The following is a 25,631-nucleotide window of genomic DNA, read 5'->3' as shown; positions in this document are numbered from 1 at the left end:
GAAAGTACCTTGGAATTGGTGCAATCAAGGCTCAAATGAGCATATAAGTTTTTTTGTTTGTTTGTTTGTTTTTAATTTATTTATTTATGGCTGTGTTGGGTCTTCATTTCTGTGCGAGGGCTTTCTCTAGTTGTGGCAAGCGGGGGCCACTCTTCATCGCGGTACGCGTGCCTCTCATTATCGTGGCCTCTCTTGTTGCGGAGCACAGGCTCCAGACGTGCAGGCTCAGTAATTGTGGCTCACGGGCCCAGTTGCTCCGCGGCATGTGGGATCTTCCCAGACCAGGGCTCGAACCCGTGTCCCCTGCATTGGCAGGCAGATTCTCAACCACTGCACCACCAGGGAAGCCCTGCGTAAAAGTTTTTAAAAGGAATTAAGACAAGTTGTCTAACTTAATTCCTTTTTCTTTTACACTTTCTCCAATTTTAGTTTTAGTAATTTTCTTTTCCTCAGAGGTTGTTTTATAAAACCTCTTGTTCCATGATTAGAATTTAATTGGAAAACAGTAAGGTAAAACAACAATAAAACAAAGGAAACAACTAGGAAATTTTGCATAACTCAGTAAAATGTGCTTAGATATTTGATGCTCCTGTAGAGATGGGCCTGAAATAATTAGACAACAAAACTCTGGTTTGTTACAGCCAGACTATCATTTCTTCTGCACAGTGGAGACTTTTCAAGTTGTTTCAACCTGGAAACTAGTCTCATCCTTAAAAGAAGAAACAGAGAGACACAGAGAGAGAGAGAAAACGCAAACAAGCGAGGAAGAGCAAGAGATATCAAAGCTGTGCAAGATAAAGAGTGGACAGTGGTGGCATGCATTCTGCAAGGAGCACAGTGAAAGAAAACGAACCTTCATATGTAAGAGCTTTAAATGGTTCTGCTCAGGAGCAGATGCAAAACAGTTTTGCTAGTGCTATGGAAATACAGTTCAAAAGGATTGTAATTAAAGACTAAACTTTGAGCCATTGCAGACAGAGAAGCCTAAAATTCTCTGCGATTAGCTAAAAGCATTTGGACAAGGTCAAAAAGTGAGGACTACAAGACAGCATGGGACACAGAAGATATGCAGAGAGTGTACTGCCAGGCAATGGAAGAAGAGGGTCTGAATAGGACCAAGAGAGAGCCATTCCACCAGTGCTTAATGTCAGAAATGTATTATTTATTACTATAGTTGTGTTTATAGATTTATGTTTAAATTAACTGTTTGATAAAATATACTTCATTCTGTAATACATAGTTATTCTCAAAAGATCCTTTTAAAAGTCTTTATGAAGACTTGAGTTCAAACAGACAAAACCCTTTAACTATTTTTTTTTTTTTTAAGAGAAGGGCTCTTTTTGTTTTAAATTAATTAATTAATTAATTAATTAATTAATTAATTTTTGGCTGTGTTGGGTCTTTGTTGCTGCGTGCGGGCTTTCTTTAGTTGCGGTGAGCGGGGGCTACTTTTCGTTGCTGTGCGCAGGCTTCTCATTGTCGTGGCTTCTCTTGTTGTGGAGCACGGGCTCTAGGCATGCAGGCTTCAGTAGTTGTGGCACATGGGCTCAGTAGTTGTGGCTTGCGGGCTCTAGAGCTCAGGCTCAGTAGTTGTGGCGCACGGGCTTAGTTGCTCCACGGCATGTGGGATCTTCCCAGGCCAGGGCTCGAACCCGTGTCCCTTGCATTGGCAGGTGGATTCTTAACCACTGCGCCACCAGGGACGCCCCCCTTTAACTATTGTTGCTACTCAAACCAACAGGATTCCAGTCAAGATTTTATGTCAAAAATTAGCAGAGAGGTTAGTTCAGAATAGTGCCTGATTAAGGATGCAGCATCCTGTAACTGAATATATTGTACTAATGTTTGTGCTACTGACTTTTTATGCTATAGTCTTTGAAAAATTGCCTTATCATCTTGGCATTTTTCTTCCTTTTTTCTTTTATGGGTGAGAAATGATAGCCACACTCCATCTCTCAGCTTCTTATGGTCTTCACTCTTCTCTGGTCTCACAGCTACCCCTTCCCTAACATATTCCAAAATTTATACCATTATATCTCACCTGAGCCAGTCAGCAACTTAATCTATCCAGAAACACAATGAAAAACCAGGAAAAAAGGAAAAATGAAGGGTGAAGTAAAGAAAGAGAATGAAATTTTGCATATCACCTACTATGTGTCTAGGACTCCACTACATCGTGTGTGTGTGTATATATATATATGTATCTTCATTTAATCATTGTAATTCTATGATACAGGTTTTATTTTCTCTATTTTAAAGCTGATAAATCTGAGGTTCAGTGAGATCAAGTAACTTGCCCAAGGTCATATAACTAACAAGTAGAGGAGTTAAAATTCAGATTTAGGTCTTACTCCCAGACTCAGATTCTTTCCACTGTACACACTATTTTCTGAAAAGGTCTCTGAATAACCAAGACTTGTGTTACAAAGTATGAGCTCAAAATAGGTGATCGTATATTTTACTCACATTAGGATTCTGAAACCCTCATGCAGAACTTGGTTGCTCTCACTTTACATGTAATTCTAAGTCATGGTTGTCTGGCGTCTAAGTCCAGAACTGATTAGAAAGAAGTGGTGAATTAAAAGATGGGAGAAGGGTTTCTGTGAGCAAGTACAATGATTACAGTGAGAAGAGACCAATGACAGCTTGATGGTAAGACCACATTAAAAAGCAGATATAAGATGGGTGCAGCCACTATGGAGACCAGTATGGAGGTTCCTTAAAAAACTAAAAATAGAATTGCCATAAGATCCAGCAAGCCCACTCCTGGCCATATATCTGGAAAAGATGAAAACTCTAATTTGAAAAGAGACCCCCATGTTCATTGCAGCACTATTTACAATAGACTAGATATGGAAGCAACCTGTGTCCATTGACAGATGAATGGATAAAGAAGATGTGGTATATATGTATAATGGAATATTACTCAGCCATAAAAAAGAATGAAATAATGGCATTTGCAGCAACATGGATGGACCTAGAGACTATTGTACTAAGTGAAGTAAGTCAGACAGAGAAAGACAAATGTCATACGATATCACTTACATGTGGAATCTAAAAAAATGATATAAATGAACTTACAAAACAGCAGACTTAGAAAACAAACTTATGGTTACCGAAGCAGAAAGGGGAGAGAAGGGATAAATTAGGAGTTTGGGATTAACAGATACACACTACTATATATAAAATAGATCTACTGTATATCACAGGGAACTATATTCAATATCTTGTAATAACCTATAGTGGAAAAGAATCTGAAAAAGTGTATATATATATGTATATATATGTATATATATATATAACTGAATCATTTTGCTGTACACCAGAAGCTAACAAAACATTGTAAATCAACTACACTTCAATTTAAAAAAACCAGATATGAGAATAAAAGCACAAATATGAATAAAAGCTTCACATGAAGTGATGACAATACTAAACTGCTATCTTTTAAATATCAATAGTATCTACTACGTGTCAGGCTCTGTACCAGATGCAGTGACTTTTAAAACTCAGAGCATTTCCACTTTTATTTGTTCACAATGGGGCTCTGCGTAAGATTTCATTTGTAAAAAGAGTTTTAGGATGAGAAATACTTAAAAACCACTGCATTATATCACTTAATCTTCAAATCATCACTGTTAAGTTTCATTCTACCATTGTCATTTTATAAATGAGAAATTGGAGCTCAAAAACTTCGAGACATTTGCCCAAGATCACATAGCTATGACGAGCAGGAGCCAGTATTCAAATGCAGGTCTGCAGACTTCAGAGCCTGTGCTTTTTCCACTGTCATGCTGCCTCAACATCCATAGGCCTGGCTCTGAGTCACTAAAAGAAGATTAACTTATAACTGTTTAAAAAGCCAGGGAAATTGCATTGGTTAAGCTAATGGAAAAGTGTACTTAAATGGCAAGCACCCAACTACCTGGAAAACTTAGCTCTCCGGAATGACCACATACATAGTGACACAGGAGCTACCATATAACCAGGCTCCTTACACTTTTCCCAACTTTATGTTAGTACAGTTTTGTAATTTTCATGTCTGTCTTTCTAGTAGATGACCTTATATGGTCCTCTCAGTGGACATTTTGAAGAAAATCCAACCCAGGAAGGATTTTGTCATAGAAATCATGAGAACTGTATACTTTTCAGCTGGTGTATGTGTTGTCCTGTCTCTGTGGCAATGACTTCATTGAACCACTGTTCATTACAAACACATAAATATAATTTATGGATTATTATTAATAAAAGCATATTTTTCATGAAAAATAATCTGTGGGCTGCAGGAGCAGTATCTTTCACGACATTTTTCTAATGATATTGTTGGAGGGAGAAGGAGTAGTTATAAATCATCCCTCAAATCCCCTAAAGGTTGAAAGGTAAGTAGTAACAACTCATCTTCAGAACTCACTGGATTTACAAGTTTATCCTTGAATAGGTTCATGACTGAGAGTAAGCCTCGTTAATCTTAATCATATCAATCTGAGTACCCAGTAAAGTTAGGTCAGAAATGGCTGCTATCAGAGACAGTCAGGACATACTTCAGACAAGAATGCACTCACTTCTTAGACACACATACCCAGGCCAGATAACAGCCAGGGATTTAGGAGAGATTCACTGGAGACACAAATAGTCTCAATAACGACAATAGCTAGAGAGAGGATCCCAGAGCCAAACACACAGCTAATAAAACCACTGAGGTGCAGGGTCAGACCAGAGTTAACTGCAGAGTCATCCAGAACATTACCGGCTCTATTTAAAAAAAAAAAAAAAAAAAAGCAACAGAAACCTTGTGTGAAACAAGTGGCCAGTTCGGGGCTCCAACAGGTAAACTATGATTGTCACAGGAGATAGAGATTGCTATCATTAAGGTCAGGAAGAACTCTGCTCTGAGCCCTCCGCTTAGATGTGGGGAGTTCAACACGAGATGATGAAGGAAAAAGGGTGGAGGAAACGAGAAACCACATAATGCAGACAGACAGATTGTTGCATTTGTTGGAGGATCTGAACTCTAAAGTTTAGATTGACCTGACCAGACAAGTGAAAAAGAATCATCCATCACACAGTGTCATGAACATAACCAGTCGGGTTAGTATTTTTTCAATTTTTTAACCTTGTGAAACATGAAACTTGCCAGGAAACTTCAGGGTAGATATTCTCTCCTCCCTCCAGTTCTCCAGCTCAAAGAGCTTGGTCACTTACTCTGTTGAATCTCTCCGAGAGTCTGCAAGCTCCTGATGGGCAAGAAAATCATATTTTTTTCATCTTTGTGTTTCCTCAAAGCCTAGAACAAAACATAGAGCAGGCTCTCAATACGCCTCTGCGGATTTTAACCCCCCACTCCATGCCCCGAGAAGGCATTCTCCCTCTTCTCTCATTGTTATCACCAACTAAACCCTTTACTTCTTCGTCAAAAATTTTAAAAGAAGTGTGAAGAAACACAGGACCTGAAACTGACAATGGAAGCCCTTGTGATATATAGAAAGATCTCAACACATGGGGTGAGAACCTACGTTAGGTGATTTGATTTTAGCCAGCCTTGATTTTGTGAGCTTTCAGATTTGTACCTCACTTAACTTTTCTTTTTTCTTTCTTTCTTTTTTTTTTTTTTTCAGATTTAAGCTTCATTATTTTTTTTTTTTTTTTTGGCTGTGCCACACAGCATGTGGGATCTTAGTTCCCCAACCAGGGATCAAACCTGCGCCCCTGCATTGGAAGTGCAGAGTCTTAACTGCTGAACTGCCAGGGAAGCCCCTAAGCTTCGTCTTTTTAAACACTTGGAAAACTTTTATTTGTTCCTTCTTTGTTTGGCCTAGTACTAACAGGAGTAGGTGCTCTAATTATAATACTCGCTGCCACTAATGCATTTTTTAAAAGCTTTTTTTGAGATATAATTCATGCACCATATAATTCACCTATTTAAAGTGTACAACTCACTGATTTTTAGGATATTCACAGAGCTGTCAACCATTACCATAATCAACCCTAGGACATTTTCATCACCTCAAAAAAAGCCCTGTATCCCTTATACCTCACACACTCCACCTTAGGCAACCACTAATCGCTTCCTGTCTCTACAGATTTGCCTCTTCTGGACCCTTCCTATAAATGCAATCATACAATCCAACTGGGTTCTAACTCCAGCTTCTCTACTTACCAATAATATGGACTTGGAAAGTCCATTTTCTTTCTCTGGAATTCAGTTTCCCCATTTGTATAAAGAGGACCAATTTAGACCAAAGGACTTCTAAGTCTATAGGATTGACTTTAAATTCCAGTTCTCTCATTAACTTGAATAAATCCTTTAATCTCTCTGAAGCAAGTTTCCTTATTTCTAAAATGGGGACAATAACATCTTAATTTGCAGAATTGTCTTAAGAATGGGGTAACATATGCATAGTCACAGCACATGTTAAGCTCTCAATAAATGAGTTTTGTTTTTTAATGATAATAGTTATCAATTTTTCCTACAGTCCAGCAGAGAGATCTAGTAAACTCACCCTGGCAGCAGGGAGGCAAATTCTCTGAAGCTGTTTTAGGAGTTGGTTTGGAATCACTTGACTTTCTCAGTGGTTCAGGCCCATCATAACCCAGCAGGCTGAGTTCATCTCCCACAAAAACTTCTCTGTTTGGCCTTTGCCCTCCCAAGCCACTAACTGATATTAGGATCCCACATGTATAATATACTAGAAATGAGACCTCTTATGGTAACATCAATCTGACCCTCAAGGAAACTTTTTTACATAACGATATTTACTAGTTTGTATTTGATGTCTACTTTCCTCCTTGACAATCATGATGTTTCATAATTGTTTGCTTTACTTACTGGGTAGAACTTCTCTCATCTAGAGGGTGTACGATCAATTTTTCTAAGATACGGAGAAGAAGCAGCCAAAGAAACCTGGAACTCAGAGAAATATTAAAACATGCTAGGTCCTTAATCCAGCAAAAAACAAAAACAAAAACAAAAAAACCCTCTCATTTTAATAGTTTTGACAGCCAAATTTGTAGGACCTATTTGTCTTTAGTCAATCGCTGAGAACGAGGAAAACAAGTAGACTTTGAAACTCGGCAGGAAAGAAAGAAGAAATTCCTGATCAGACCCTACACTATATGCAGATGTAAAATCTACCATTCAGTACTATACAATACATGTAGATACAAGAGGTTAAACCCGACAATAGGACTTAGAGCACCAAATTCAGAGATCTTATAAATACAGGGAGGCTGGGAGGACGTGGGAAGCAGGGGAAGAAAGGTCATTACCCATCTGATGCTTGCTGAGATTACCTAGCTACAGATAACAGAGAAATCAACTCAAGTTTGAATAGTGAGTAACTGTAAGTTATACCTCTTGAGTAAAATTCCTGAAAAACCCCAGTGTGGGATACTATGGTAGAGAATGAATAGGAGAGTGGTAGGTATTACTCCAGGTGTTTAAAATATGTTTTTCTGATGAAATATGGTTCTCAGATGTGCCACAAAAGATGAATCTGTCACAATCCTAATCTGGGTGAAGAGTGAGTAGGAAGAACCTGTAGAAGAAGTTATCTCCACACTCTCTCTTTCTTTTCAAAGATCAAGTCTGTTAGCAACTCCAGTATCACAATTATTACAGGTTTTGGCAATACAGGAAAGCAGTCAAGTATAATTTATTCCTGGACAAGAACTTACCAGGAGTCTACCAGGTATCCCATGCCACATCCCAGAGAACAGCAAATTCACTGGAGGAATTGGCAGCTATTGTAAACCTCTCCACTGGACCAGGCCTCCAAACGTGTAGCAGCCACAATGCTTTCCTTGGACCAGCCTCCGAGCTTTTATTAGCTTTTTGCTGTTTTTCTAGGTTAAACCCATTGGAAATTGGATTCTCGTTAAAAAGAAGTCTATGTTGGTAGAGAATACAGAGCATGTGGAATAATCAAGTCAGGTAATCTCTGGGGCTTTGGATCAAGGATTCTCTGCCCATGATGCATCATATTTAGCCTTTATTTGGGGGAAAAGTTAGTCTAAGAAATGGTATGGAAAAATAAACAAACAATCACAACCTTTGGAAGATTAGAAATGATGTCTGACTTTTAGCTATTCAGTGAATCTTGAGGATTCTGGCTTTGTCCTTTTTGCTTGTTTTAAGTTGACAGGTGTTTCCAGAAAAAACGAGTCATGTTTGTTTAAGGCCAGTATTGGAAGCCAATAAAAAGGCTGGACTTTTTTGGCTCTCAGATACAGTGTGATTTTGGATTTTTCTTTCTACTACATTAACCACGCATTCCTTAAAGAGTACTTAGAGTCCTAGGGAGGATGTAAAATGTCAACACTGAACTAAGATCACAAAATTCCTGGAATCATAGAAAACATGTTGTTAGGGATCAAACTGAAGATGTGCAAATCAAAAACAATACTTTAAACATACTCTCAGCTTTTCAGTTTCTCCTAAAAACTCAACTCTTGCTCCCAATACAGGGTAATGACACCTCCCTCCCTTTCTAGGTACTTCTCTGAAGAGCTCAGAGCACTTTCCAGACATGACTTCATTCACTCTCCCAGTAAGGAACAGTGCAGGAGAAGGGAGTGAGAGCTGTTCTCTCTATATTACATAGTGAGGAAATGCGGCTTAGAAAAGAAATTATGCTGGAGTCGCTTAGGAGTATAGGCGGAAAAGTCTGCGTGCCTCTTGTATTCCCCTGACTTCCCAAAGCAAAGTCCATAGGATGTAAAACCTAGGAGAAAACTTAGATCCCGTCTAGTCCAGTGGTTTCCAATCTTTTGGATTTTATACAAGTAAAATTTCAAAAACAATTTTAAGGATTAACTATAATACTTGCCCCAAAAGGACATTAGAAAAACAATACCTGTCATATCATGAAAAAAGGGGTATTATAACACCCTGAGACCAAAAATTGTGATAACTGCTGATATAGAGGGAGAAGAAATTTTGGACTTTAGAGCAGAAAGTAGTAGAATTTGGAAAAATGGAATTAGAATTAGAAGTGGGTTTGAAGATGGTAGGCACTCAAGCTATGAATTAGTATCATAGAAGAATAACCTCAAAATAAGTGATAATCCTTCTCAATAAAGGACTGTTTACAACTTCATATTAATACATGCATACAAGTGCAATATATATTCCTAAATTTTCTTGTTTTACCATCAAAGGCCAGCATCAATACAAGAGTAGACATACAGGAGTTTCACCTGCATCTTCATTTTACTTACGAGAAAACTAAGACCTGGAAAAGGAAGTAGGGCTGCCAGAAAAAATGCAGGACACTCGGTTAAATATGAATCCCATGCAATATTTGGGACATTCTTATACTAACTAATTATTCATTGTTTATCTGAAATTCAAATTTAACAGAGCGTCCTGTATTTTTATTTGCTAAATCTAGCAACCCTGAAAGGAAGTGACTTCTAGTTACTTGACTTGAAGTAACTGTTGCTTAACGGTAGCATTAGGAGAAATCAGTTTTGACTCCAGTGATTTTTTTTTTTAATACATTGTGCTATCTTGTAATACATCATAGTTTTGCCCTAATTCAACACAATCCATCAACCATACTAACATACTGGTTACTTTTTTCTTTAAATCTCAAAGTTTCTTCTCTGTCTATATGAGCAGACCAAACTTTTCGGTCTCAGGACCCTTTACTCTTAAAAATTATTCAGGACCCCAAAGACTTCTTATGTATGTAAGTTATATCTATTAGTATTTACTGTACTGGAAACTAAAATTGAGAAAAATTATATATAGCTATTTATTAATTCATTAAAAAATAATGTCATTATATGTTAATATAAGTAAGATTTATTTTAAAAAACTATATTTTTCAAAACAAAAAGATAGCAGGAAGAGTTGTAATGTTTTATATTTTTGCAAATCTCTTTAATGTCTGATTTAATAGAAGACAGGGGATTCTGATATCTGCTCCTGCATTTAATCTGTTGTGAAATTTTTGATTGAAGTATACAAAGAAAAACAGCCTCATACAGACCTGTAGTTGAAAAAGTGTTTTAAGTAGGATTTGGAGATAGTTGTGGCTATTTTTCTTTGATGTGACACGAAAAATTGACAAGTGGTAATTTCTTAAAGTTTAGTTGCCAGGTGGAATCTGCAACCTTATCAATGAACTTTTTGTACTCTGTTACACTAAAATCATTGGTCTCTCATGCACTTAGAATGGATCATTTACCCATTTTTTAACATCATTCGTTGGTAATTTGGAAAATATTGGTTCACTGATAATGTGATATTGACTGATATTGACAATAATGTGTCAATATTGGTTGACACATTTCATTATATAATATCAAAAAATCACACATTAATATCACTACTGATGTGATTAAAAATATCTAAAATTTTACAAAATTTTCTTCTTGCTTGGAAGCTGGGCTTTTATCATTGGCAACAAATACTATATTAGTCGTTGAAATGACTGGCTCCCTTTTTTCATCATTAAGAAAATATCTGGGACTTCCCTGGTGGCGCAGTGGTTAAGAATCCGCCTGCCAATGCAGGGGACACAGGTTCGAGCCCTGGTCCGGGAAGATCCCACGTGCCGTGGAGCAACTAAGCCCATGCGCCACAACTACTGAGCCTGCTCTCTAGAGCCCGAGAGCCATAACTACTGAGCCCGTGTGCCACAACTACTGAAGCCCACGCACCTAGAGCCCATGCTCCAAAACAAGAGAAGCCACGGTAATGAGAAGCCCGCACACTGCAACGCAGATAGCCCCCGCTCACCACAACTAGAGAAAGCCCACACACAGCGATGAAGACCCATCACAGCCAAAAATAAATAAAATTAAAAATAAAAAAGAAAAGAAAATATCTGCCAAATCTGAGTAACCACAACTTGTCTGTCAGTCATTTTTTCAAGTAAAAATAAGGTTCTGTGAAAAAAGCAGCTAGTTCAACTTGAAACTCAAACAAGTGCACAGTAATTTTCCTGGAGCTAGCCATTACATTTTAGTATGCAGCAGAAGAGCTTTATGCATTTTTTTGTTACACAGACTATTCAAAAAGTCCTGTACTTGAGTTGAGATTTAATAAAAATTAATGATTTTTACTGCTTCATCAAGGATTTCTTAAACAAAACTGTCTGTTTTTATTTGTTGCTTTTTTGTGTGTGTGTGTGTGTGTGTGTGCGGTGGTGAAGAATACAATGATTACTACTGCAATTTGGTGTCAGCAGTTTTATCTACCGTTGTTTTGAAACATCAGTGCAAATATCTACATAGCGGAAAAGGCAAATGATGTTTAGTATTGTTAAGAAAATAGTTTTGCCCTTGTGGACCCCATGAAGGGATCTTGGGAAGTCTCAGAGGTGCGTCCAAGTTGAAGTACACTGCTTTATACAGCCTTTGTGCTGACACACCCACAATCAATCAAAATGCTTAGCAAGAAACGTAAATCCAAAACTCACTAAGAAAGTTAAACCCTTTTTTCCAACACATCACCATAGTACATAACCTGCAGGGAAGCCTCTGGAAGTCCTTTTCTCTATTAATTATCAAAAGATAGCTGTGGTCTACATAGAGAAACCTAGACTGTGAACTGTTCCCAAACACATGTTGTTCCTTGGGCCTGGAGTGTCCTTGGTCCTTCCCTACCCCTCTAACTACTACTTATTCTTCAAATTTCAGCTGAGTATCACCTCTTTGGGAAGTTTTCTTGAATCCCCTGAAACTGTATTCCCATAACGTTGTGCTCAGCACCAGGAGAAAAGGTTAGCATGGGGGTAGGGAGAGAATAACATTATTAAGTACCTCCCATGTTTCAGGTATCGTGCAGGATACTTAACATTTAATGCTTACAAAAACCTTGTGAGATAATTCTATAGATGAAGAAACAAAGTTTAGAGAGGCTGAATAACAAAGCTAGTCAGAGGTAGAACAGCTGAATCCAAAGCACATGTTCTTTGTATTTGATCATTAGTTAGTTTTCCATCACTCAGAGAAACTTGATTTAGTTAAAAATTTTCTCGTCTTCATATCATTTATGAAGAGGTTTAAATCAATAATCTCTGATTCCTTTTAGCATTAAAATTTTTAAATAGCATTAAAAGTGTATGAATCTTGGCTCTTTATAGAGTAACTGATCATTTATTTGGCAATCTGCATAGAGATAACCCTATTTTTTACATTTTTCTGGAAATCAGAGCGGGCAGAAGAAAGACTGGGACGGAGATGGAGTAGGGGAGGAGCAGAGGCAGGAAAGATATAATCAGTGCGTTTGTGGAAATGATCAGAAGCCTAGAAAAGGATATTCAAATAAAGTCCTACCATTAGAAAAGCAGGAATAATCACACTTTAAAAATCCAAGGACCTCATTTTGTCCAAGGACATCTCCACAAGGTGGAGAAAATTGTCCCACTCCAAATCAAGATTTATTATAAAGCTATAGTAATCAAGACATAAAAAGCATAAACTATAAAGAAAAGATTGATATATTTGACTATTTTAAATATTGAAACTTCAGCTTACCAAAGGACACACCACAGAAAAGGTGAAAAGAGAAGACACAAACTAGAAAAACGTACTTGTAATACTTAGAACCAACAAAAGATAAGTGCTCAGGATATATTACAAATCTGTATGAAAAAGACAAATAATCCCCTTGCCCCCCCCGCAAAGGACAAAAGACATAAACTTATATTCCACGGAAGATAAAACATGGGTGGCCAATAAACAAATAGATATTAAACCTCACTAAGTGATCAGGGAAATTAGCTGTTTCACATCCATCAGATTAATAAAATTAAAGTCTTATTAAGTGTCGGTGAGATAGTGAAGCAGAACCTGCTGGTGGGAGCTGAATTTCGTTCAACCACTTTGGTGAAAAAATTGGCAATAAGTAGAAAAAGTGAATAGGCATTTACTTTGGGGATATATTCTAGAAAAATCCTTACATGTGTGCATAAAATATATGCACAAGAATATTCATAGCAGCAAGGTTAATAACAGCAAACAATAATAGGCTGAATGTCCATTGACAGGAAATGTCTAAATAGGTTGTGGTATAACCATGCAGAGTAATACCTCACGTCAGTGAAACTTAATGAGTCAGAGCCACATATATCAATGTGGACCAATCTCAGACACAAAATGTTGAAAGAAAAAAGCAAGTTTTGTAAGCAAGTAGGATAACATGTATATAAAGTTTTAAAAAATGGATATTAATACTAAATATCATTTAGGGATACATACATATGCAGTAAAAATATACAGAAGTGCCTAGAAATGATAAACTCCAGATTCCCTCATCTAGAGGATTGGAAGGAGGATGCAATTAAGGAGAGGGGGCACACAGAGAACCTCTATTTATTGCTAATGTTTCATTCCTTAAGTTAGGCAGTGAGTAGAAAGGTATTTGTTGTATTATTTCCTCCCCCGGTTTTGTACCTGTAACAACAATTTTAAAAAAAAGAAACAAACCCTAGGGCAGATGCCTGAAGAAAGTCATTCTTTAGGTATACCAAATATATATATCCAGGCAGCCAAGAACTTTTTTTTTTAGTATTCAGGATATGGATTTTAACAATTGGATTGTTTTAAAGAATAGTTTTAGACAAAATAACGCAAAAACCACATTCTCACTAGTTTAGTTTCACATTATGTGCTTTCTGGATTAAAATAATGCAATGCAGAATCCAGCTTATGTCATATGAGGTCAGGGGAAGAAAAAATAACAATACCTGGAAAATAGCACAGGGAAAAAGACGCTGTATGCTTATTTGTTCAGGCTTGTAGCAAGGAGTAAGGGAAACATGAAAATACCTTGGTCATAAATTGTCATGTAAAAGACGAGAAACTCTGGAATATTATGAAACTATAAATTACTTCTGCTGAAAGGGTAGAATTTGCAGTATCCCCTTAACTGAGGTTTCACCTCCCCACTTTTGACAGAATAACTCCTGTTCTTTGGAGAAAAACACATGAAATACATGTAAAACCCGAGAGGGAAATCATCTAATATGTATACCACCTGCCTAATAAAATGACAATAAATTTGGCTTTTTGGCTAAGTAGATTTGCTTATGTTTTAACTTAGAGGCACAAGCCACGTAAATTACATATATATTTTTATTTCAAAAACCCAACATGAAGGGACGAAAAATAATTTCATAATGTTTAAATGATCTTGCTTTCAAAGCAGGCATCATACAACAGAATTCATGTTTATAAAATGAATAGGCCACCATCTGCTCTTAGGTTAACATGAAACCATGTTCATTTATTAGCAACGCTAATGAGATTTCAATAAAGCTGGAGAAAAGGGAATATTGAAAAATGCTAATGAGTTTCTGAAACATCACTGCTTTGTCTCCAGCTCAGTCCTGGGACCTCAGACCTGTGGCGTAGACACCTACTTTTACTCCCAAGATTGCCAGTGCTTTAGTTCCTGAGCTAATGGCTGCAGGTACCAAACAATGACTTCTCAGAAGTAAACATCTCTACTCTTTTAAAACTCTCTTTCTCCCAAATCCTAGAAGGTGACAGACCTCATGAAGAGCTACCTGCAAAATCCTTCCTTTGAAGAAATACACAAATGAGTCAATCCCCCGTTAAAGGATTTGCTAAAAACAAAGGTCCAGGAAGCCACGTAAAAATGATTTGTGAGGCTGCTTGATGCCTGACATTAAAAACAAAAAACAAAAAAACCCTTTCTATGCCCCATTTCAAAAAATGCATCTGCAAGCAACTTGGCTGCTATTTAAGACTGAATGCTGGTCTCAGATGTATATGTGAGGCGTCTATTCAGTCTGGAGTTTACTACAGCCAAGATCTAAACCATAAAAATGGAGTTGGTAATGAAAACATGGAAAACTTTTAACTAGAGTCAGAGCCAGATCCCTATCCTGACTCCTCCAGCACCTTTCACTTACGAGTAGTTACTGCCAAATGGAGAGGAGGGGTTGCAGAGTGAACCCCCCTTCACTGGCCGATGTGACTCTCACACTAATGGAACACTGCAGTACCTTGGAGCTATTGGTTTTTGCAGCTGTGTTGGTAAGTTGTGAAGCTAGAACTTCAAAAACCCATTCTGAGCGTGTTGCATTGGCTCCATTCTATTCATTATATTGGGTGGTAGAAGCACAAATATATTTTCCAACATTCTGCATACTGTACAGGAGAAAGAATGGCCAATATCTGAGTGTCAAAATGGGCCGTCTTTTGAATACCAATTAGTAATTATTTTGATTATTGGTAAGAAAAATTACAAGAAAATTAATTCAATAAGCACTTACTGTGAATAATAAGAGCTATGATTTTTGAGGACTTACAACTTAGCCACTCTGCTTAGTGCTTTTCAGACATTGCGTTGTATAATCCCCTCAACATTCCTAGTGATGTGACTATTTTATAAATGAGGAAACTGAGGCCCTGAGAGATTAAATAAAATGACCCAGATCATTTACTAAGTGGCAAATTTGGGATTTGAACCCACATCTAGTCAAACATTAAAACTCTTTTCACTACACTATAATTCTTCTTCAGAGTTGTTCTGTATGTGAACTACTAAAGATGCCATGAGATCAAAACATTAATACACATCCTGTTCTGATGAATAATGTACTGCAGTGGTAGATACCAAAACCTCTATTCTGTAGTGGGACTCCTAACATACGAAGCGGTTAGTTATTTAGTCTAATGTTACCCTGTAAGGAAGAGCTGTGGTCTGGACTTGACCCTTTCACTTTACTGGTCTAAGAAAGTTATAAAATACTCCTTATATGACTCGTCTTATTCTATTCCTGTGTTTGATCTGACAGTAATAGTTTACAAAACTTGCTTTGTTTCCAAACAATGTTAAATAATAGAAGGGGAAAATTACAGTTTCTTCCCCCGCAAAGTCATGCACAGATAAGTTGGCTAAAAATACAAAAAGAAATACACAAAACGTATAAGCTCTTTTTGGAATTAATTCATTGAAAGAACCATTACAGTATCTATATCCCTTTCCATCAGACTTCCCATCTGGAATTTATTTTTTAGGCGCTCATTGCTTCTCACAGGTTCAACGTTACCCATTTCACACCATTTAACTATTGAAAGCACTTGAAATTCCGCGCCCTAGAAGCAGAGCCAGTGTATTTCCCCGTGATGCAGCTAATGTGTCAGACTTGTAAAATAGCTCTTAGTGGCGGGCCTCCATTTAGAGAAAGACGGAAACTAGCTTTAAATACTTAGAGCTTTAATATCTAGTCCATTATACTGAAGCAGGGTCTTGTAAAGAGTCAATTATGGGATACTTCTGATTTGATCCACATGCAAGGGAAATCCGCTGCTTTGCCTTTAAATCCCTGTTGTAAGTGTCTTGTTTAAATAATTAGTGACACTTTTTCTTTGATCAAATTGATTCATATTGTTATTCTTCTATGCTAATTTAAAACTTAATCCATGTAAAAGTCTAAGGCAGATTTTAATCTCTCATGAAGAAAGCGTTCCCAAAGAACGTAGTTTTCCAGAAAACATTTTAATTTTTAAAACATTGTTAACTGATTGAAAATAAATTAATTTTTCTATAAGGGAATATGAGTCAATCACAAGCCAAGATGGTAATGTTATTTTTTTGTATGTAGAGTGATGTATTTCATACACACACACACACACACAAATACATAATAGTTGCTTAATAGCATGTTTAAGCAATTAATATTACTGAGACTTCTAAAGGCAATCAAACGTAATCTTAGTTTACAGCTGGGGGCTAAAAAGTTTGTGTGTTTGCAATATACTGTCAAAGGGTTAATATCCTTAGTATTAAACTTTATTCATAATCAAAGAATTGATTAGCATGAATAAAAACAAATGCCAGACTTTACTTATTAAATTCATATTTTTTAAAATTGCAATATCCAGTGTTGGTCAGGGAACTGGGAAACTGCTACTCTTATGCACTGCTGGTGGGTATTAAACAGTAATTTACCAAAAGGCTTGTATAAATACACATCCAAGGCCTAGAAAAGGCACATTGCATCTGATCCAGCAGCAACGCTTCCAGCAATTTAAGCATTAGTCTGAGGAAATAAAATCACAATAATGATTTAGTTAAAGAGGTATTTCAACACTGCAAAAAATTGGGAGAAATCTAAAAGTACAACAGAAGATTAATTAAATACATTATACTTTAACTCACGATTGTATTCCTAGTACTTATTGAACAAATGAAGGAAAATATATCCTTTCAAAAAGGATATTGAACACAAGTAGTTTTATATTAGGGAAGATGGTCACAATATACAATGCCATTTGTATTTTAAAATGCATGTATATGAATAAAATAATTTGGCAGGCTATACATCAAAATGTTAATAGTGGATATTTCTGGATTACAGGCTAATTTTTATTTTCCTTCTCCAAATTTTCTATAATAAACACGAATTACTTTTATAATAATGGTGTCATTTCAAACATTTACATAAATTTAAAATTATTTATGTAAGAAATATAGTCTCAGGAAATTTTTTAAAATGTGCAAGTGGATAGCATAAATATCAGAAAGTTCTCTCTTCCCATCCCTAGCTCCAATTCTACTCCCTCCCTAAGATATAACTACTCTTAACAGTTTGGTATATCCTTCTTGACTATTTTTCTACATATTTATATCTTATATATGTGTGTTTATATATTTTTATATTTGGTTTTGTTTATAACTGGGATCATATTCCATGAATCCATAGAGCCCTAGTCTACTTAGCTCTGGGAATATTTATGTTATTTCTCTTTTGTTTTTTGCTATTATAAACAAAGCTTCAATAAACATCCTCATATATATTTCAATATTTATAGGTGCAAGGATTTATCTAGGTTAAAAACCAAGAAACTGCAGAGATAGGTTGATGAAATGGTTGATGAGAACTTAAAAACACCTTTCAAACTCCACTAGTTCTCAGTGATTCATACGAGTGCCTACTGTTTACACTCATCAACAGTGGATATTACCTATCTTTTTTAAAATTTTGGTCAATCAGATGGGCAGAAAGTGGCATTTCATTGTTGCTTATGTTGGCCTTTTCCTGATTACTAGCGCATTTGAACATCTTTTCAGATGATAATTGGTCATTTTTATTTCTTCTGTCAATTGCCATTTTTACTCTTGTTTTCTAATTTCTCTAATTGCTTTTTATTACTCTATATTTTGAATGTTACATTCAACGAATTTATTACATATGCTGCAATTATTTTCTTCCTGTCATTTTTCTTACCTTTTAACAAAAATTGAGGTATAATTTACATATGGTAGGTATAGAGTTCAAAAGTTTTTATACATGCTTACACTTGTGTCATTTTTTAAAAACTTTGTGTGTTTTCAGTTTCAGTACTTTTCATTTACTGTCAATCTATTTTATGGCTTCTAGATTTTTCATTATGCTTAGGAAGGACTTCTACAGACCAAATTTAGAATATTCATTTACATTTTTCCTGATATTTTTATTATTTTAGCTTTCTAATTTATTTAGAATTTAGTTTTATATTTGGTGTGAGATTGTGATATGATTTTGTTTTATTTCTCTAACTGACAGTTAATTACCTCAGCAGTATTTTCTCACTCATTTAAAATACCATTTTTATCATAAACTAAGTTTCTGTATATAAATAAGTGTGTGTTGCTGAGCTCTGCATTTGTTCCATTAACCTAATTGCCTATTCTTGCACCAGTGTTAGAATGTTTTAATTATCATAGGTTTACAGTATATTTTCATATCTGGTAAGGCAATTCCCTCCTCATTGTTCTGTATCAAACCATCCTCTTATGGTCTCAGTCAGTTTCTCTTCACTAAATGAGAATCAGCTTGTCAAGTTCCATGAAAAATACTGGGATTTTGATTGGGATTGCATTAAACTTATAGGCAATGTGAGGAGAACTGACGTCTTTACAATTCAGGGTCTGCCAATACAAGAACATGGTATTTGTCTCCACTGATTCTTCTCTTATGGCTTTCATTGAAGTTTAGCAGTTTATATAGGTCATACACATTTCTTGTTAGGTTTATTCCTAGGAATTTATCTATTACATGTAATTTCTGGGATATAAGAAATCTATTGATCTTTCTATATTGATCTTTAGTTAGCTACTTTGCTATATTCTCTTAGTTTTTAGAGCGGTTGATTTTTCTAAGCAGACTCTCATGTGGTCTGCAAACAATGACACTTTTGTCTCTGTTTCCAATATTTATTATTCTCATTTCTTTTCCTTTTCATATTGCATTGGCTTTCAGTTATAACATTAAACAGTAGTTGTAGTGGGCATCCTACCTGGTTCCAGATTTTGAAGGGAATGCTTATATGTTTGCTGTATATTTCTTTTTTTTTTTTTTTTAGTTTTAATTTCTTTTTTTTTTAGCATCTTTATTGGAGTATAATTGCTTTACAATGGTGTGTTAGTTTCTGCTTTATAACAAAGTGAATCAGCTATACATATACATTTATCTGTATATCTCCTCCCTCTTCCGTCTCCCTCCCATCCTCCCTATCCCACCCCTCTAAGTGGTCACAAAGCCCCGAGCTGATCTCCCTGTGCTATGCAGCTGCTTCCCACTAGCTATCTATTTTACATTTGGTAGTGTATAGATGTCCATGCCACTCCCTCACTTCGTCCCAGCTTACCCTTCCCCCTCCCCCATCCTCAAGTCCATTCTCTACGTCTGTGTCTTTACTCCTGTCCTACCCCTAGGTTCTTCAGAACCATTTTGCTGTATATTTCTGATAAACTTGATCAAGTTAAGGAAGTCTACTTCTATTTCTAATTTACTAAAAATTATTGGTTTTTGTTTGTTTAATGAGGAATTGTGCTCAGTTATAGTAAATGTTCTTTTCTGAGGTGGGGACTTTGGAGACTACCTTTTTTTCCTCTGTTAATCTGATAATTTATAGAATATTAAATTATTTTTGCATTTCTGAGATAAATATTAATTGGACACAATGCATTTACCTTTTAATAATCATTAGGTTTGATTTTTGAATATATTACTTAAAGTTTTAAATCTTTCATAAATGACATTAGTGTATATCTAAGTGTATACTGCCCTTGTCTAGATTTGGGTTCAGCCTAGGAGGCTGAGTTAGAAAGCCTGAACTCATTCTCTATGTTTTAGAGCATTTTATCCATCAGAAGGAACAGTTATTCCTTAAGGCTTTGTAGAATTCATCTATAAAAAACTGGGCTTGATGCTTTCTTAGAGGAAGACTTCTTCCCACTTTTATAATATTTTTATTTTTGATATATTAAATTGTTTATCTTGTAGAGTAGATTTTGCTAAGTTATACTTTTCTAGAAAGTCTTTCATTTCATTTAGATTCTCAAATTTGGGGTATGTAAGTACAACTTTAAATCTTTTCCAGTGAGTTAATTTGTGTTTTCTTTTTTCTGGATCAGATTTGCCAAAGCTTTGTATTATTTATTGGTCTTTAAAAAAAAAAAACCTCCAAATTTTGGTTTATTGATTTCTAGTTTGATCTTCCTATTAATTTCTGCTTTGGTCTTGATTAATTATTTCTTCCTTTTAGGGTTTATTTTATGTTTTTTCCCTTAGTTTTCTGAGTTGAATGCTTAATTAATTCATTTTAAATCTTTGTTATTTCCTAATAAACGCAGTTAAGGCTCGAAAATTTTCTCCAAATATCACTTTGCCTAATCCACCAGATTTTGATATGTTGTGCTTTTATTGGTTTCCATTTCTAAATAGTCTGTGATTTGATACAATAGCATTTAGGACATTTAATTTTTTTCCATGCAGAGAGATTCGGGGAGGTATCCTTTAATTGTTAATTCCAAATCATTATTTTTTTGCATTGTTGTCAGAGATTTGTAGAACATAGATTTTTCTATCCTAGTATCTGTTAAAATTTCTTTTGTAGTTTAATACATGGCTAAATTCTAAGAATCTTTCATGGATGTTTAAAAATAGTTGTATTCCATCTTTGTTGGGTATAATATTCTATGTGTATCATTAAAACAGAGTTGTTTGATTGTGTACTTTAAATCCTCTCTATCTACTTTTTGTGTGTGTACTTGATTATCTGATTTCTGAGAAAGGGTTGTTAGAATCTCCCACTCTAACTGTGAATTTGTCAATTTCTCCTTGCATTTCTATCAAATTTCACTTAATATTATATATTTCAAAGCTATGTTCTTAGTTGATGAAAGTTCAAAAATTTTATTTGTTCTTGGTGGACTGTACTTTCTATCAGTATGAAAAGTCCCTCTTTGCCTCTTTTGTTGCTTTTCACTTTTTTTAGACTGAAACTAATATTTTGTCTGAAATTAATATTCCTATATCTGCTTTCTTTCTGTTAACATTTACATGAGATATATTTTTCCATTTCTTTATTTTAAACGTTTATCATTTTATATTTTATATATGTATATATATATATTATATAAATATATATATTTTTAAACAGCATACAGCAAGATTTGAGAAGCCCAATTAGATTTTTATCCTTTGATTGGAGAAGTTAACCTATTTACATTAATTGTGATTACTGGTATATTTGGACTTAATCTTCCTACCTTATTTTATGTTTTTTATTTACTGTGATTTCTTCTTTTTTCTTATTTATTGCCTTTTGTTGGATTGATTTAGTTCTCCTTTTTCCCTTTATTGTCTTGAAATCTATATATTTTATTTTTCTAATGATTACTCTAACATTTTAAATATTGATTTAAACATTTTAATTTTTCTACCATTTTTCCTAACGATTAGTCTATATATCAATACACCTCTTGCCCCCAACAACAGAAGAGTCTTAGCAAGCATACATTCACTTCCCTCTGCTCTCATCTTTCGCCTCCTATTGCCCATACTGAAATTATCTGGCATTTTAGTTCCAGGTTGTTGTTAATTATTTCTTATTATTCATGAGCATCATTAGACTTACTTAGGTTTTGTTTCTTTGCTGATCGTTTGTTCTTTATATCTCATATTCCTATGAATTCCTTTTTTGGGGGGAGGGGTTGAGTTACACTGTTTAGTAATTCTCTAAAGAGGAAGTTTGTGGGTGATTAACTTTCAAGTCTTAATATGTCTGAAAATGTTTAATTTTGCACCTCCACCCCACCCCCATTTAAATGTTAACTTGGGTGGGAATAAGATTTTAGCTTTAAAATACTTTTACATCTTATATTGAGATATTGTTTCATTGTCTTTTAGCATCCAGCCATAGTAATGAAACATATAATGCCCAACTGATATCTATTCCTTTGTAGATAATTTGTTTTTCCTCTCCTTATCCTTGGTATTCTGAGATTTCTCTTCATCCTTGGTATTCTGATGTAAACCCTTTCTGTCTGAAGGCTTCTGTTTTCATTTAGATCTAGGAAACTTTCTTCTATTATTTCTTTAATTATTTTCTTCCTATTATCCTCTGTGTTCTCTTTTAGGTATTCTTCAAAATATCTAAGCTGATGAATTTTTCTTCCTTTAACAGATGTTTTCTTACATTTTACATGACTTTTTAAGAGAGGAAGTAGGCACATAATCAGATCACAATTCTAATCTAGCCTCTCTATGCATTATAAAGAGAATTTTTAAATGAATTTCAAATTACATCTTTGAATGTGATTGAATTTGGGCTCTGGCAATTTTCTCAAAGAATCTTATTTTTCCACCTTTGGATGAATTCCCTTCAGAGAATCCTATGAAATATTTTACTCATTGAACCATATTTATTTAGCGTATAATTCTGGTTGACATTGTTCTACATCCTGAGGATCCAAAGTTGAAAAAAGACATAAGTTTATAGTCTGGCAGAGTTTCTCAGCCTTGGCATTATTGACATTTTTGACTGGGTAATTCTTCATTGTGGGAGATTGTTTTGGGCATTATAGGATGTTTAGCTGAGTCTCTGTCTCCTTCCCCACTAGATGCCAGTAGCACTCCCTCTCCGCTGTGTGACAATAAAAAAAATGTCTCCACACATTGCCAAATGCCCCCGCTTCTCCCCAGAACCACTGGTCTTGCAGGAGAAGTAACTAATATAATATGAGGAGTGTGTTAGTGGAAGAATATATACAGTAGAGTATTGGCACAAAGAGAGTAAGGGCTAACCCTGCCTGGGGTTTAGGAAAGGCTTTTCAAAGCAGAAGATACTTGGCCAGGATCTTAAAGGAAGAGCTAGGTGTTTGTCAGGCAAACAAGGAGTGAGAGAAGAAAGAATAGTAGTATTAGAACAACAGCATGTAAAGACAGAAAGGTTGAAATAATTTGATGCATTTGAAGAACCCTAAGTAATTCAGTACATGGTTGGAACATAGGTTTGAAGGCTGTGGTGGAGGGAGAAGGAAGCAATAAAGCTGGAGAGGTAGTTAGGGGCAAGGTTATAAAAGCACTTGCAGGCTATGCTAAGAAAATTTGGGCTTTATTGAGTAGTGATGGCAAACCACTGAAAATGTTAAGCAGGGAAATGGCATTTCAGAAAGGTGGTTTTGTAAATATGCAGGGAATGGTTTAGAAGGTGAGACTGGAAATAGATTAGTCTGAAGACAGTTCCAATAGCTAAGTTAAAGGTGCAAGCAAGAAATGGTACAAGCAATATTCAGGAGATAGAACTGAAAGATGTACTGATTGTTTAGCTATGGAGAGTAAGGAATTGGGAGGAATTAAGGATAATGTCAGATTTTGGTGAAAAGAGAGGATAAGTGGGGTTGTTCTCAGTGAATTGTGTTTATGGGCAGTAAATTCAAGTAAAAACCCCTGGGACAAAAACAAAAACCAAAAAACCTACCCCCTCCCTCCTCAAGGATCTTGTAGATACATAGTTCTTAACACAAAGGACAATAAATAATTTGGCATTTTTTAGAAAACCAGAACTGGTAACCCCTAAACCGGCACACACCCCAATCATTGTTGTCCTTCATCTCAAGAAACTTTAAAGTTTTCTCTAAATAGTTTCTCATTGTCTTTCCAAAATTTCAAGAAAATGATTTATATATTTATATATAAATAAATTTTTATATATTATATATATAATAAATTTATGTATTTTTTCAAATATCCCACCATTGAGTCAACTCATTGTGACACATCATTTCAACTATTACAAAAGATTGTGAAAATTTAAGCCAAGATCAGACAATGCGAGCTGAAATTTTTTCACTTATTAATGACATAAAAAAATAGACACTAGTATCCACAAAATGACAAATTCCACAAGCACCTATAAATGCCAAATAATTCAAGGGTGGGAGAATTTTTCAGCATCTTAGTTGAAGAACTGTGGCACTGAGGACCTCTACTGTTGAGAATATGAATGGCTTCAACTCTAGGATTAAACATTCGGAAAAACATCAACCAAGCATGTGCAATCTACAGCCTGCCAAAGTTTGGAAATAATTTTCAGAGGCACACGGATAGTTGTGTCACTGGAGTCTCTGCAGATATGTTTATAAGGCAGAATCTCAGTCTCCTCCCAATTCCTGGAACTACTTCTTCATCTCCAGGTGCCTGTCCTACTGCTATCTTCTGGGCAAGTCTGTATTGGGTCTGATTGCTATTTTTTTCTTTTTTTTTTTCTTTTTTTGAGGCTTACATCTTTTCTGAGGCTTTTATCGAGGCAAAATTACAAGCAAATTTAATGTTTACACAACTTAAATCCATTTATGTGAAGAGTTGGAAGTAATCTATTATCTTATGTCTCCCAGTCTATGCTTAGATCCCTTTAGAAAGGGGAGAGGGTGTTTTTTTTTTTCTTACATCCATTCCTGCCTCTTGAGAAAAGTGCTCCATCTAAAATGGTTAGTGCTTAGAAATGCAAAATGGTCAATAGAAATAGTCCCTTTTTCAGATAATTTTTCCTTTACTCTACCCAGATGCTGAAATAGTGACTGAAAACACCAGATTCTCTTACAATTTATTCCCCCACAAAGTCTGAATCCAAAAAATGTTTGATTCTTCCAAGCCATTGAGCCTCTGACACTCATTTTCCCTGATTTCTCATAGTTACCTCAGAAGATTTTAAAACAGTACAGTTATTTTTAAAAGCTGTGTTTTGTGAGAAGATTTCTCAGCTGCCACAACCTATAGGATTGGGAAAGATTTCTTTTGTGTTTATATTTAATATCTGCATAGGTACAGCTCTCTATATAGTGGCCTTTCTTTTTAAGAGCACCTTAGTTCCATTATTTCCATGCTATTCATCTATAGCATTTAAACTAACCAAGGGCCTCTCCGGTATAGTTTAGCTAATAACTATCAGACACACTAGGGCTTGAATTTGCGCTCTGCTATTTATTAGTTCATTACTAAGTAACTTGTCCAAGTCACTTAACCTCTCTGACTCTAAATTTTCTCCTCTGTTAAAATGGGAGAAAATAATGTTTATCTTGCAGGTTTTAGGAGGTTTGAATAAGACAGCATTTATGAAAACATACATGACAGAGACTGGCACAAAATCAGTGCTCAATGTATCTAAGTCTCCCTTCTCTTCCCTTCCCTTCCTTTACAAAGAACACATTAAATAATCACTTCAAAATAAGAGCTATCTGGAATATTACTTAGCCATTAAAAAGAATGAAATAATGCCATTTGCAGCAACATGGATGGACCTGGAGATTATCATACTAAGTGAAGTAAATCAGACAGAGAAAGACAAATATATGATATTGCTCATATGTGGAATCTAAA

The sequence above is a fragment of the Balaenoptera borealis genome (genome assembly GCF_965194805.1).
Source record: "Balaenoptera borealis genome assembly, chromosome: 20".
Classification (NCBI taxonomy): domain Eukaryota; kingdom Metazoa; phylum Chordata; class Mammalia; order Artiodactyla; family Balaenopteridae; genus Balaenoptera; species Balaenoptera borealis.
The sequence above is the reverse complement of the archived record's forward strand: the minus strand, read 5'-3'. Positions refer to the sequence as shown.